This window comes from Melospiza melodia, chromosome 1 (assembly GCF_035770615.1).
Source record: "Melospiza melodia melodia isolate bMelMel2 chromosome 1, bMelMel2.pri, whole genome shotgun sequence".
NCBI lineage: Eukaryota > Metazoa > Chordata > Aves > Passeriformes > Passerellidae > Melospiza > Melospiza melodia.
Genome location: NC_086194.1, coordinates 135,741,485 through 135,754,648, shown reverse-complemented (window position 1 = coordinate 135,754,648; position 13,164 = coordinate 135,741,485).

The following is a 13,164-nucleotide window of genomic DNA, read 5'->3' as shown; positions in this document are numbered from 1 at the left end:
TAAAATACTGATACTAAAATTGCTGTAATTTTGTTGCTTTCACTTACTGAAGTAAGCTCATTTTTTGTATGAAAGCAACTATCATGCTAGTTTAGACATTTTATGTTAATGATGTATAATAAAGTAATGTCATTTCAACAGAGAATTCTAATTAGTTGCCAGTAACACGATATAGCCTTGTATAATTACAAATTTTGTATGTGAGTAGAACTGCCTTGTTCTCATTACAGGACCTAAAACCACAGTGCATCACATTTCTCAGTATTGTACCAGCAGAATGCAGGAACACACTCATGACCACATCAGGGAATGGCACTAACAAGAGAATCAGTAACAGATAGCAAATGTGATGGCACTAAACTGCGAATCATAATTCATCCATGGCAAAAGCCCCCACCCTGCTCCTGTGCTCACATCAGCCTGCAGCACTCTGGCTGTTGCACAGCTCTCAAACACCGGGGCAGGCCTTTCTGCTCCTCAGCTCATCAAGCCAGCTTGGGAAGTGATGCTATCAGGGAAGTCTGGATCAGCAGGGGAGATGAGAAAGATCTAGCAGATCTTACAGCACACAGCAAGCACTAGGAGAGAGTGATTGCAGGAGCCGTTGCCTGTTGCATGGCTTTCTCCCTTAAATCCCAGGAGCTAGGAAATTTGATAGGGGTCAAAAATTGCTGAGTGTGAGTTGCAGCGTGAATGTTTGAGTGTGAATAAATCCAAAAAGAGTGAGGTCTGATTTCAGGGTCTCTCCATTATTTAAGTGTTGTGTGAGGTACAGAACTAGCTCAGAATAGCAGGAGGAAAATGGCAAAGCAATATAGCAAGTTCTCAAGAACTGAACAGGGTTTGGATTGGTAAATCATTAATCCAGAAAGTGGTGTTTGAAAGAAAGTTTGATTTAGCCTTTTAAAAAGATGTAACTTATTGTTTTCCTCAGAAAAAGAGGTTAGCTCAAGGATCTTGAGAAAAGGGAAAAAAGAAGGCATATTAAAAGATAAGCATGAACTGAGTTATATGTAGAAATTATTAACCTTTTGTTTAAACAAGTATGATATATCAAAAAAAAAGATAAATTGCTGCAAATGTTTATTTCATGGTATCTATTGTATCTGTACAATTTTTTAAATATGAGGGCAGTCTGCTTGTACTGAAGTACTTTGCAGTTATAGTTGCACACTAATGTGACAAGCAAAAATCTTAGCCAAAGTCTGAAATAATAGGTTATCACATGAAACCTTGTATGCCTTTACTGTTATGTGCATGTTTTTTCTCCTCTTCAGTAAAGCTCTCTGTTTGAAGGAACAGATGCCTCTTTCTCAGGAACTTCATCTGCAAGAATTGCTGCCCTGAACCAGTTCTTTCCCATTTTTTTTTCCCAGTCTTCATCAAGGCAGGTCCAGAAGACTGATGGTTTTAAGTTGCAGGAGAGGTTTCACTTCCCCTTTGGCTCAGAGCTGGCAGCAATGCTCTCTGCCTCCCTCTGCACCTCAGCTGGTGTGGGATCCTACCAGGGCAAGGCTGAGTGGCATCAAGGTCCCTCTGTAGTGTGGTGTGCTCTCAGCAAGGGGTTACTTAAAGCAGCTCTGCAGAACATGAAACCACCCCATTTTCCAAGCCTTGCTTTCTCTTTCTCTCATGGTTTCAGCAAGCACACAGCAGGCAGCTCAACGTTGTACATTGTCTAACCCCAAATGCGCAATGCCTCCCTGGCACTCACCCACAGCGTTCCCCCAGTGGGGCTGCAGCTGCATCCCAGGCACTGCTACTCCCAGGCCCTGCTTTGAGGAATGCATCAAATACCCTGGCAAGGGCAGATTGGGGGGAAAAAAAAAAAAAAAAAAAAAAAAAATCAATCCATGTTGCTGCATTGGAGCTGCATGGAAAGGGTTTGCCACTCCCCAGAGTTATCAGCTCTTGCTGCTAGCAGGTATTTGATCATACTTCTATTGTGTGTGGGGGTAGTGACTGTGTCTATGCTGGCTATTCCAAGAGCTTCTTTTGACAGCTCAGACATGAAAAGATTTGTTATTTTTTGAAATGTAATGGTAGAGGTTTTATACTTTGGGCCAGAGTGTCAGTGGAGGCTCTTTGGTGATGTGTGCATTGGAAGTGACAGGTAGTGAATAACTGACATCAGGCATAAGTAATATTTGTAGTCTGACTTTGGTATGTTATTCTTTAAAAAATCCAGTCTGTAAATACAGTCTACATCTGTTAGCTTGAAAGGAAGGAAAGGGGATGAGTGCAAATACAGAGGAGAGAAATGAATAACCATGACAAGGAGAAAAAGCAAGCAGAAATAAGCTGATAAAGATAAAAAGGAGTGGGACTATTAAAAGAGAGAATATAGACATACAAAGGGATCAAAACTAATATAAAATTTCTAAAAAGGAGGAGAAAAATTGAAGATGAAAGGAATCACGGTGTAACAGGTCAGAAAAAAAGAAGAAAGTGTTTATAAACTCCAATCTGAATTCCTATACACAACTAATAATGATTTCAGCACCCCATTAAACAAATGTGGTTTTTGTAAAACAGATATGTAATGAAGAGAGACACTGGTTTGCAAGTAAAAAAAATTCTGTAAAGGTATTTAAAGTATAAAGAAGGATCAGAGGGATGATTGGTATGTGTAGCGTAGAAGCAATCTGGATGGTGATGAAGTTACACCATAAAACAAATATTATGATTAACCCCTTTAAGAACAATGTAGTTTTTCAGCAAGAAATGACTTATTCCAGGGAAGACATTTGAATGAACTTATGGGGCTCTTTCAGAGACTTCAGTGAAGCCTATGACTGTATTTTCATTCAACTTTTTGCTTTTCTTTATAATTATCTGTAGACTGGAAATGGCAATGAGACCAATAAGCTGTAAGATGGTATGTACTTTTCCTGAGTTCTTTATTCAACACTGCCAATTATTTTCTTTGAAAGCAGGAGCAGGTAAAATGTAGCAGGGAACAAATCTTTGAAGTCATTGAAGTATCTTCCAAAAGGAAATATTTTACATCAGAAAAAGAGAAGAGAGAAATATGCAGAGCTTCCAGAATGGGTCAATGGTTGAAGCAGAGTATCAGCTCCCATGGGGTCGGGGTCCCGTTATCACTCCCAAACAGCATTTGAACATAGAGGAGTTGTCAGAGAAAACTTCACATCAGTCAGCACACGTTTTCAATTTACTGAACCCAACAACAGGAAAAGTATGCAAATGAGCATGTTTAAACGGCATAAATCGTGGAAGAGACACATTGTATATCCACATTAAAAAAATAACAACAGGATTTTAATATTGTATTAAGAAGGTGGAGCATCAACTGCCTCTTTTCTGTACTTGGCTGTTTATAAGACTTAGTTGCAGCAGAAAAGCCATGCATTAAGCTTTTAAAAAGGGATGGAGCCAAGACTGGGTATGGCAGGGTAGGGACTGCACTCAGCTCCACTTCCAGAGCAGCCGCTGGTGCTGAACAGCCTCCAAATGTTTGCCTTTCACAGCTGGGAACAGAGATGCCACTTTTGAAAACATCTTGTGCTTCTGTTCCAGGAACAGAATGAATATTTGTTATTTCCTCATTTCACAGGCCCTCTGCAAAATGATATTATAAAGTGTGTAAATTGTCAGGGAATCTTGGCTGGAAGGCACTACACAAAGCTAGGCACGTAGTACCTTATTATTTAATAGATTAACAAAAGGAGTTACATATTGTTTACTTGATTGCTGAGTGCAGCCATGCAAGTGTTTATTTCACACCAAACAGATCTGCTGTAGATGTTTGTAAAAATGCCAATGTCTTCTAAATTCATCTTTAAAAGGGCGTGCAAAATAACTATAAATGATTGGGGTATTTTGTGATGAAAACAGAACACTGCAAAGATATGCTGTAGCATTATAACTATGTTACAGAACCTGAAAATATAATTTGCAACAAAAATTTTATTTATTCTTCAAATAAATTCATTTATTTATTTAAATTTTTACTTATTCTTTCTTTTACAGAATTTCAGAAATTACTCCTCAAGTCATTCCCAGTTGTTCAAATGGCAGATGTTTTATTAAAGGTACCACACACTGGGATATATCCTACTTTACTCATCAGCCATTTTTCACTAGCAACAAGGAGACTTTATGTGAATGAAGGGATGGGAACTATTGGTGCATGTGAAGAAAGATTGGATTCTTGTGTTTAATACCCCATTAGAAGAGGCCTAATACAATTCACAGCTGCAGGAAAATCACTGTGAGATATTTAATGGTATATTGTCACAAACTATATGTGGAATTTTACTTGCAATCATAATTTCTAATTTTACAATGTTTAATAAAGATAAAACACACAACCTGAGTTCAGAAACATGAACCATCCTTTTTCAGGCATGCCTCCAACTTAAATTGTGCTTAGTTCACATTTTCAGTAATAGACTTCAACTACCACACAAGCATTTTCCTGATTTTTTACCAGGTACATTTAATATTCATAATCTATTAAAGAAACATGGAGAGAACACTCTTTGGAGAACAACCTTTAGAGAAATATTTATTTGTTGTTACTGCTGCAGATTTAAATTTAAGCATATATTCAAGACGTACATTCAACTTCAAATAGGTTGAGTTCTACATTAAATGGAGTTTCTCCAGAGATATGTAAAATAGTTCAGAAGGCTGCATACAGCTGATTTCAAGGGGAAACATAAATGAATATTCTTGTCTACCGAAGTTTCCAACTTTTATTTATTGTCTGCCTTAGAATATTATGCTCTACCTTACTTGGTTTTGCAAAGCTGTTATTAATGTGTTTTATTCATAAAAGAAAGTGACAAAGCCATGTTGCTAATCCTCTTGACTCCATAATAAATCATCATTGCTTGTTTACTGTACTCTAATATGTACTTTCAATAATGCAGAAGCAAGCTTAGGTCCTTAGGTAACAAAAATCTCCATGTAAAGCAACTGCTCTTTCACCAAAAAAAAAAAAAAAAAAAAAAAACAAACAAACAAACAAACAAAAAAACCCAAAAAAAACCCCCCAAAAACCCAGGATCTAATCTCTGTAAAACCCTTTGTACTTTTGGGGGTTTCATGTGTGAGGTTTGCAGGTGCCAAGCTGTTTTCCTTCATACTCTGTGCATTGCTGGGCAGGGTCATGAAACCAGCCAGGGACAACTTGGTTTTGTACCCACAGAGGGAAGGATGGAGGAGGCAATACCTGTTGTGCTTTGCCTTTTTGTTAAAGATGGGCTTGACTTGTAGCAACATCTACTTCCTTTTGCTGAAAGTAATTTAAATATACCAGGCAGAAAGGATTGTACAGCTGTTGAGTGTATTGTGCTTAGTCCCATTCATAAGAAGCATGAAACGCATTTTAATAGATGGATAATAAGCTAAGATTCCTCTTTTTATAAATTTTATTATTTCTTTTTTGTTGTTGTTGTTATTGTATCGTATATATGGAGCATGTTAAACTCAATGTGTACCCTTGCTAAAAATCCCCAATGTTCAAAATGCAATCTCAGAAACTGCCCTGTCTGAATCGCTTTCCTACATTATGCTACAAATTGCTACTGTTCATAAGAAATCTTGTATTATAAACAACTATCTTCCTAGGCCTCAGGTGACTTTTAATGAAATCATATATTCCCTTTGTGTATTCCCTCAAAATTCTTGCCTGGTGTTAATCTTGACATTTTGAAAGATTTTCTTTTTTAAAACTTCAAAGTATTTTGCAACATTGCCTGTGTAAGAATGCTTGCTAACTTTAAATATTCCCTATTTCTAATATTGAGTCTTTGTCATCACATGTGCCACTAGTAGAAGGAGTGATGGAAACTGTCTCCACCTGAATAAAGTGCACTCTTAAGAAGGGGCTAAATAAATCCCACTTGACCAAAATGGGCTAGAGAGTACATTTTCCTGCACAAGCCCAGGTCTGCCTTGGCATATCACCTGAGTTTTCTGGAGGAAAGGAACAGAACAAATGTCTCTAGGAATACAGCGAATCAGATATAAACTGACTCTGCCCTCAAGGGAGTCACGTTCTGTAATTACCAGCAAGATTTCTAATGCTAAAAACACTTTTACAGCTGAAACTGTTGTCATTTTGCATTTTACCCAGGCAGCACCTGGTGTTGCAATATGGATGTAACAGTTTCTACCTCTTTAGTCAAGTCCACCAGAAACACTGTGGATACTTTGATTTCCTCTCCTTTGTTTCCTCTCTGTTAAGAGTGCTCCCCTTAACAAAACCCACAAGGAGCTTCCCGCATTCCCCCAGGAGCAGAGCACACCTGCACGAAAGGCTAAACCTGTGTCCTCAAGAATCTGCTTGCACCAGTCCTTGGCAATTCATGGTGTGGTTGAACAAAGTGACACTACAAAACCAGCAGCTGGCCCCACCGGAGACCTTATTGCTCTGACACCCCACCACAAAGAAAAACAATGAAAGGGAAAAAAGAGTTTTCATCCACCATTCCTCCACAGAGACACTAGGAAGGTGGCACCTGTGGTTAAGGCAAGAGAAAGCACCAAAACAATACATTTCTCCTTCTGAAAAATCACAATGGTACCATAGCAGAAAAACCAGAGAATGAGAGAAGTGCTCCATTGTCTATCTTCTCTTCATACAGAATTTATTGTCTTTCAAAACTTGAAGATTTTTTTTTTTAGAAGCTTCCATGTGAACCCAAGTCTCACCAACTTCTTGGTGCTTAAGCTACTTTTGAAAAGGAGACTATGCAATAAATCATTTACTTGGGGATTAAAAAATGTTTATTAAGAGATATGCATCTGAGTAACATAACAACTTCTGAAAAATTTACCATGAAGCAAAGAATACATATTTATGAGATTCGTTCTCTTAAGGTACCATAGTTGTCCTGGAATAGCATAAGAAATATGAATGCCATAAGGTTGTAAACAACAGAAACTGCAATTACTGTAGAACTTAATAAATTCTTCATAAATGTGTTTACTTCTAACATAATATGCAGTATAGCTGGTTTGTAAGTAAACAAAAGTGATGCATGTGTGTGCAGTGATTCATATCTACAGCTATATTAAAAGAAACATGAAATATGCTAATACTGCAGGAAAATATTTTCTAACAGGAATTATTTTTTTCTTGTCTATGTAATAAATGTATTGTATATTGGTCATCATTAACCATTCACTGTTAAATAATGTAAAACAAAAACACCCAAAACAAGCAAACAAAAAAACCCAAGAAAAATCAACATATCATAATGAAGCCATACTTGCATTTTTCATTTGAGGCTTTTATTTCCACAGACAAGCCCTGGAAGTTAATGAATATACTTTCTTCTTATCTGAAACATTAATCTGATACTTGTTTTAGAAGTATTTTGGGGGAAATTACTCTATAATAATAAAGCTGTTGCTAGGAGGCCTGGAGAAACCTAAACCAATTTCGCTTGGAGAAACAGATAATCAGTGTCTTAGTGCTTTCTTTCTAACGTGCCCCTCGTGCTTTTACCCGAGAGCAGGAAATCAGTGAGTGGAGAATAAATCTCCATTCTGATTGTTTACAGAGCATAATGAGGGCCTGGAGCAAAGAGATGCATCATTTGCTTTGTACCTGCAGCTGAACTGCAGCGCATCCCATTTAATACCCGCCAATACCGTGCCGGACGCGGAACAAAAAGCCATCATTTTACATGAGCACATCATGACTCTGCAAGGGTATAATTATTTGGAGGAAAGTTTAAAATAGCCCATCCCAGAAAGTGTTTCTGGTCCTTTCAGATTTTATAGCAGTGGACTCAAATTTCAGTTCTCTCATTTTCATTTCTCTCATTTTCTTCCTCATTAACATCTGATTCTGACATAATTTGCTGTCTTTATTTCTCTTGTCTCCTCCATTTCCCAAACCCTGCTTCTTTTATTTTTTCTTCAATGCATGTCTCATTCTGGAGAGGAAGACTCAGATTTTGACAGCATTCCCCTCCCTCTCCACTCCATAAAAAATATACTTCCTGTGTTTTCAGCTGTGATCACTCAATGGCTGCATTTTCCAAGCTGAAGCCTCTCTGGGGTCTTCAATGACTCCCTGGGCATCTCCAGATTCCCACCCTGTATTGCTCACCATGCCTTGCCTGTAGCATGGCATATTCTCATTCTCTTTCTCGCCTCAGTACCTCTGACCCTCAAATCCAAAACCTCATTTTTCTCTCTGAGCATGCTGTGTCTCTGTTTCCCTAGTACTCTCTCTTGGATCTCCCGTGGTTTCTCAAGGTCAAGCAGCTCTAAAATGGAACTTCTCTTACTTCTTCCTAAAATGCCTTCCCTCCCACACTGCTCTATCACCAGTATTAGGTTCCATCTTTCTCATTTCATTCTCTTCACATTAAGAATTACACTAATTCTTTTTGCTTAATCTGCAATATTCAAAACAGCAGCTCTTTTTTAGTGTGTGTGTGATAAAAAATAACTAACACCCATCCTCTCATAGTTAGCAATAATTACTTCCTATTACCCTTCTTTTTTAAACTTTACAATGGATGCCATTTCAAACTTTACCCAACCTAAGGCTCATGCACCACAGCCCCCACAGATCTGGCTCACAGAATTCAGACTTCCTCACCCTCATTTTTAAGATTCTTTGCAGCTTCTATCTGACAATATCTCATCTGACAATACCTCATTCCCTCTACTGTCCTCATCTCTCTCTAGATAATACTTAAGATTTCTCTTCATCCCTCTTTGTCATGGTAGTCTTCCCTCTCCAAGCAAGTTTACTTCTCCTTCCTTTCTTGTTTTATTCCTTTTTTCACCTCAATCCTCTAAAGACATAAAAATTGCTTTATATTAGAATCAACTGTTAAGAACAAAAAAACCCCAAAACAACACCAAAACTGGTCAGAGCATGCTTTTGACTTCTGATATTTACAAGTCAAAAGGAGGGCAAGAAGGACATCTGTTGCATTTCAAAGCAAGAAGAAAATCCTTTGCTGTTTGTCTGTCGTTGTATGAGGTACCACAAAGGGTTTCTGTAAGTGGCATTACCTATGCTAAATTTCCTGCAGTCAAACCCCAACAGGGAGGCTTTAATTTTTCTGTTGCAACAGTAATTTTCTGAAAGACTTGATCCAACAAAGTACTTAAACACTTGTTTGTGTTCAGACTTGTGAGTGACCTCACTCTAGATACTGGAATTGCACACCTCATATATTGCAATTAAGCAGACAAACAATTGTTCCACTCAAGTTGTGCTTTAAGATAGCCTAGTTGTTTATTACATTCATTTTGCTTTCAGAACACAAAAGAAATCATTTAAAGAAACATATCTTGCAAGATGCTGTATTTAAGCAGAATTTTCAGATTTTAATATATTTTTAGCTGAGGCATTAACTTTATTCTACGTTCTAAAACCTTAGTCTTCTGACTTTTATGGAAGTTACAGAAAAAATAAAGAGTATGTTAAAAAAATGAAATCTCCTTATACTAACACCTGGGAATTAAAATTATTACGATTTCTTCTCTACCTCACATGAAAAATGCCTTACCAAAATGATACATTTTAACAGTGTTTTACAAAAATGCCTTACCATAATGATACATTTTAACAGTGTGTTCCTTTTAAGGAATACTGATTTCCTCAGAAACAAAGATATGGATAAATGGATATTGAAATGTGGAAACATATGCCATAGAGCATTTATGGATAAAAAAAAATGCTTGGTGTTCTTTCACAGGAACTACTGCAAGCTATTATAGCATTAACAGTGGTTCAAACCATTCAAAGTCTGATTGTATTTTGTCTGGTGCCAAACCAAAAGGTCCAACTGCATGCAGAAGAGAAAATAAGACATAATATATGTTTGGTACTAAAAAATTGATATATCCTTAAAATACCAGACAGCATAGGAGGAGTACTTGGAATATTGAGTAGCATTTATATAACACATAATAAATTTTAAGCTTCCAAAGGAAAGAAACTTTTCTTTATAGTCAAAAGCAACTTTTTTACTCTTTTAAGCATTTGCAAGTCGGTATTTGCCCTAATAGTGAATAAACCTTCAAAATTTTGCTGTGATGATAAGTACTTATCCCCTCCTTGGGCACGGGAAGTTTCATGAGTTGATCATAAAATGAGTGTTCAACAAACACACAGAGAAGCTGTGAATGCAGCTGAAACTGCTTGGCTCAGTCTTCTGGATTTTAACCATTTTTTTTCCTCCCGGAAGTTACCCCTTTTTGAATACCTTCTCCAACAAATGCAATTCTTTCAGATCTTCACTACCCTTCCACATATCCTTTTCCAGGAATTACTGCATTGAAGCATCAGAATCACCCACTGCTTCAAAATATATATCACACTGAGACAATAGCTCTCAAGGTCACTTCCCAGAATCTTTTCTATTGATTAGCATTAAAAACTATTAGATGTCTGGCTGGGTGAGTGCCTGTTAGGCTACTGCTAGCAGCTTCTGAGGTTTTAGTCTGCTTTATGGAAGAGCATATTTAAGTTTGGATCTTTTTCTTCCAGGTATCCCATTGCTACATTTAAATATTACATAAGGTATGGGCTGGGAGCAAACCAGGGGATTTTCTCTTGTGGTGCACTGTTGATGAAGAGCACAAAGAGCTGAGCTCTGCATGCCCTGAGTGTGCTGGATGGGAGTCAGCACAGCTCTGTGCAGCACAGACAGTCCCTTTCATCTGCGAGAGCAGAGCTTCAGCCTCTGCGCCGACCACACCACTGCGGCTGTTAGCACAGAACTTTGGATCTATCTTCCCATTTGTAAATATCTTGGTCTGTGCTTGCTGCCAGCTCAGGAGCATCTCTGGGCATTGGGAGGATGGGTGTTCAGGAAAGGTGTTGGCTTCTCACACACGTGGGGAGAGTTGCTGGTGTGTGTCTCCTGCCCGGTGCAGGGGAGAGCACTCAGTGCTGTGAGCTCAGCCTCCTGGGAGCAGGCTCCCTGGCCAAATGCCCTCTGCCTAGACATCCTCTTCTTCCAAAGCAGTTGTGAAACCATTTTCCCTCTTGCTGTGGTGGTGGACAATGTGCTGCTGGGAATTTCTCAGGTTTTCTCACAGCAGACATTTCTGTGGTGTTACTGTTGTTCAGGTTTTGGGGAGCTCGTATTTCTGAAGAAGAGCTGTGTATGATTCCAAGGTTCTTCTCTGTTCCTATCACATAGGGGAAAAAGATAACCATGCAGCCAGTTTTTCAATGCAAGGGTTAAAAGCTGCTGACTCTGTTTTCTGAGCTGGAGCCCCTGTTCCATCTCTACGCGTGCAAGTGACACTCATACCCACAAAACTCGCTTAATTGAGGACTGAGTCATTCCCTCCTACATTCAAACCCATGCTCCCAACAGCTGGTATACGCCGTCTTTTGCAGCTTTTAGAGTTTTGGGAGGGTCTTGGTGGAATTTTCTTGTGTATATGCCATATATTTCTAGTTACATCACGGCCACAGTCTTCCCTAACCCTGACATTCCCAGTTTTTTCTGGTGGCAGAGCATCAATAGCTTTCCTTCCTGTTGTCAGTTCTGCTACTGTTGCTCTTATAAAGATGCTTCTGGGAGCTTTGAGAGGTTTGATTCCTTTAGACAAAGACACCAGCATCAGCCTGGTTCCCATGGCTACAGCTCCTCAATCTCTACTCAATACAGACTTTTCAGCCACTCTCATTCAGAAAAAAAAAAAAAAAAAGAAAAAAAAAAAAGAGTAAAATAGAAATAATTCCCTTATCTCTGGACACTGCAAGTTGAACTGCAGCTTCCTCCTGTTATTCACACTGGCAGTAAGAAACCTTAAAGAGAAACCTTAAAGAAACATGTGAGAGTAAAGACTCACTGTGACTGTTCAGTTCAAGGCTACTACTTGTCACAAACACATCATACAATCCTGTACACAAATCTGCCAGGACCCATCATGAAAGAATCCCTAGGGTTTTTTTTTCCTCTCATCTTTTTCAGCTAAAGGATTGAGTGGATAACTCATTTTTCTGATTTCCTTGAATAAACTTAGTTAAAATTTTGGCATTCTCAAATCCAATGAGTAAAATGAACTGTTTTAACCAAAATTAGAGCATTTTGTTCCCTGTTTGCACTCTGAAGAACAAGGCAAGCCAAAATAAAAACATGTCATTTTCAATGAGGGCAATTTTAATAAATATAAGTAATAGAAAACACTAAAAAATAGAAAAACAGATATAGCTCTGAGAACCATACACAGAATAAAGTGAGAAATTTAATTTCTGTTCTCTCTTTTTCAGGCAAACCTAGGTCCACTTCCCTGGCTGAAAAAGAGGGTTTTTTTGCCTTATTTCATGAAGTCTTTATGGACTTTGCACAAAACCTAACTTAGCTTTAACAGTTTTCTTCCTGCAACATATCATATTCTCTAGTGGAGTGGTTAAAGCAGTCTCCAGAAGTGCCCTTATACTGGGAGAAAATATCAGATTCAGGCTTTTCAGGTCCAGAAAGTGTCCCAACCCACTAGCTGGTCAGTGAGGATTTCTTCACTTCTCATTTCTAAGTCTAGTCATACACATGGGCAAAATTCACTGAAGTGTACAATTGTCTTTAGGATGAAGAAGCTTGCACTGCTTTAATACAATAAACTGTTTTTAAAACTCTCTGGTCTTCTAGAGTTTTGCCAAAACAGAATGTAAAATTTCAGAGGAGAACCAGTTAATACCTTACAGTCATGCATTAACATGCCATACAGCATCTGATGGCCCAAAATACTTGATTTGGATATAATTTAAACAAGAACAAGTCTAGAATGCCTGAAGGTTTCACACTGACTTACCACTGTATACATTGCCCAAACTGCACAAAACTCTAGAAAACAGAAAATCTTCTGATAGCATAGAGACAGCAGGTTGAAACATTGCTTGCAATAATAACACTGTATATAAAATATCATGCCTTGATTTATTTTTCTCAGAACTGATGAATAATATTAGCTGAACCAAGGAAAAGCAGCCAGATTTAGATACTAAAAATTGATTAGCTAACAGAAAATACATTTAAATTCAATTATACTAACAGAACTTTCTAAAGACACGGTTGCTTTTGGGACAAATATGAGGTGAAATTCCAGTGTGTAGGATTCCTGTATACTTTTCAGTTTGTTCTTTGCTGGGAGCCTGGGTTAAATGGACCCTTGGAGTACTTCTGTTGTAATGGCACAGCTCTG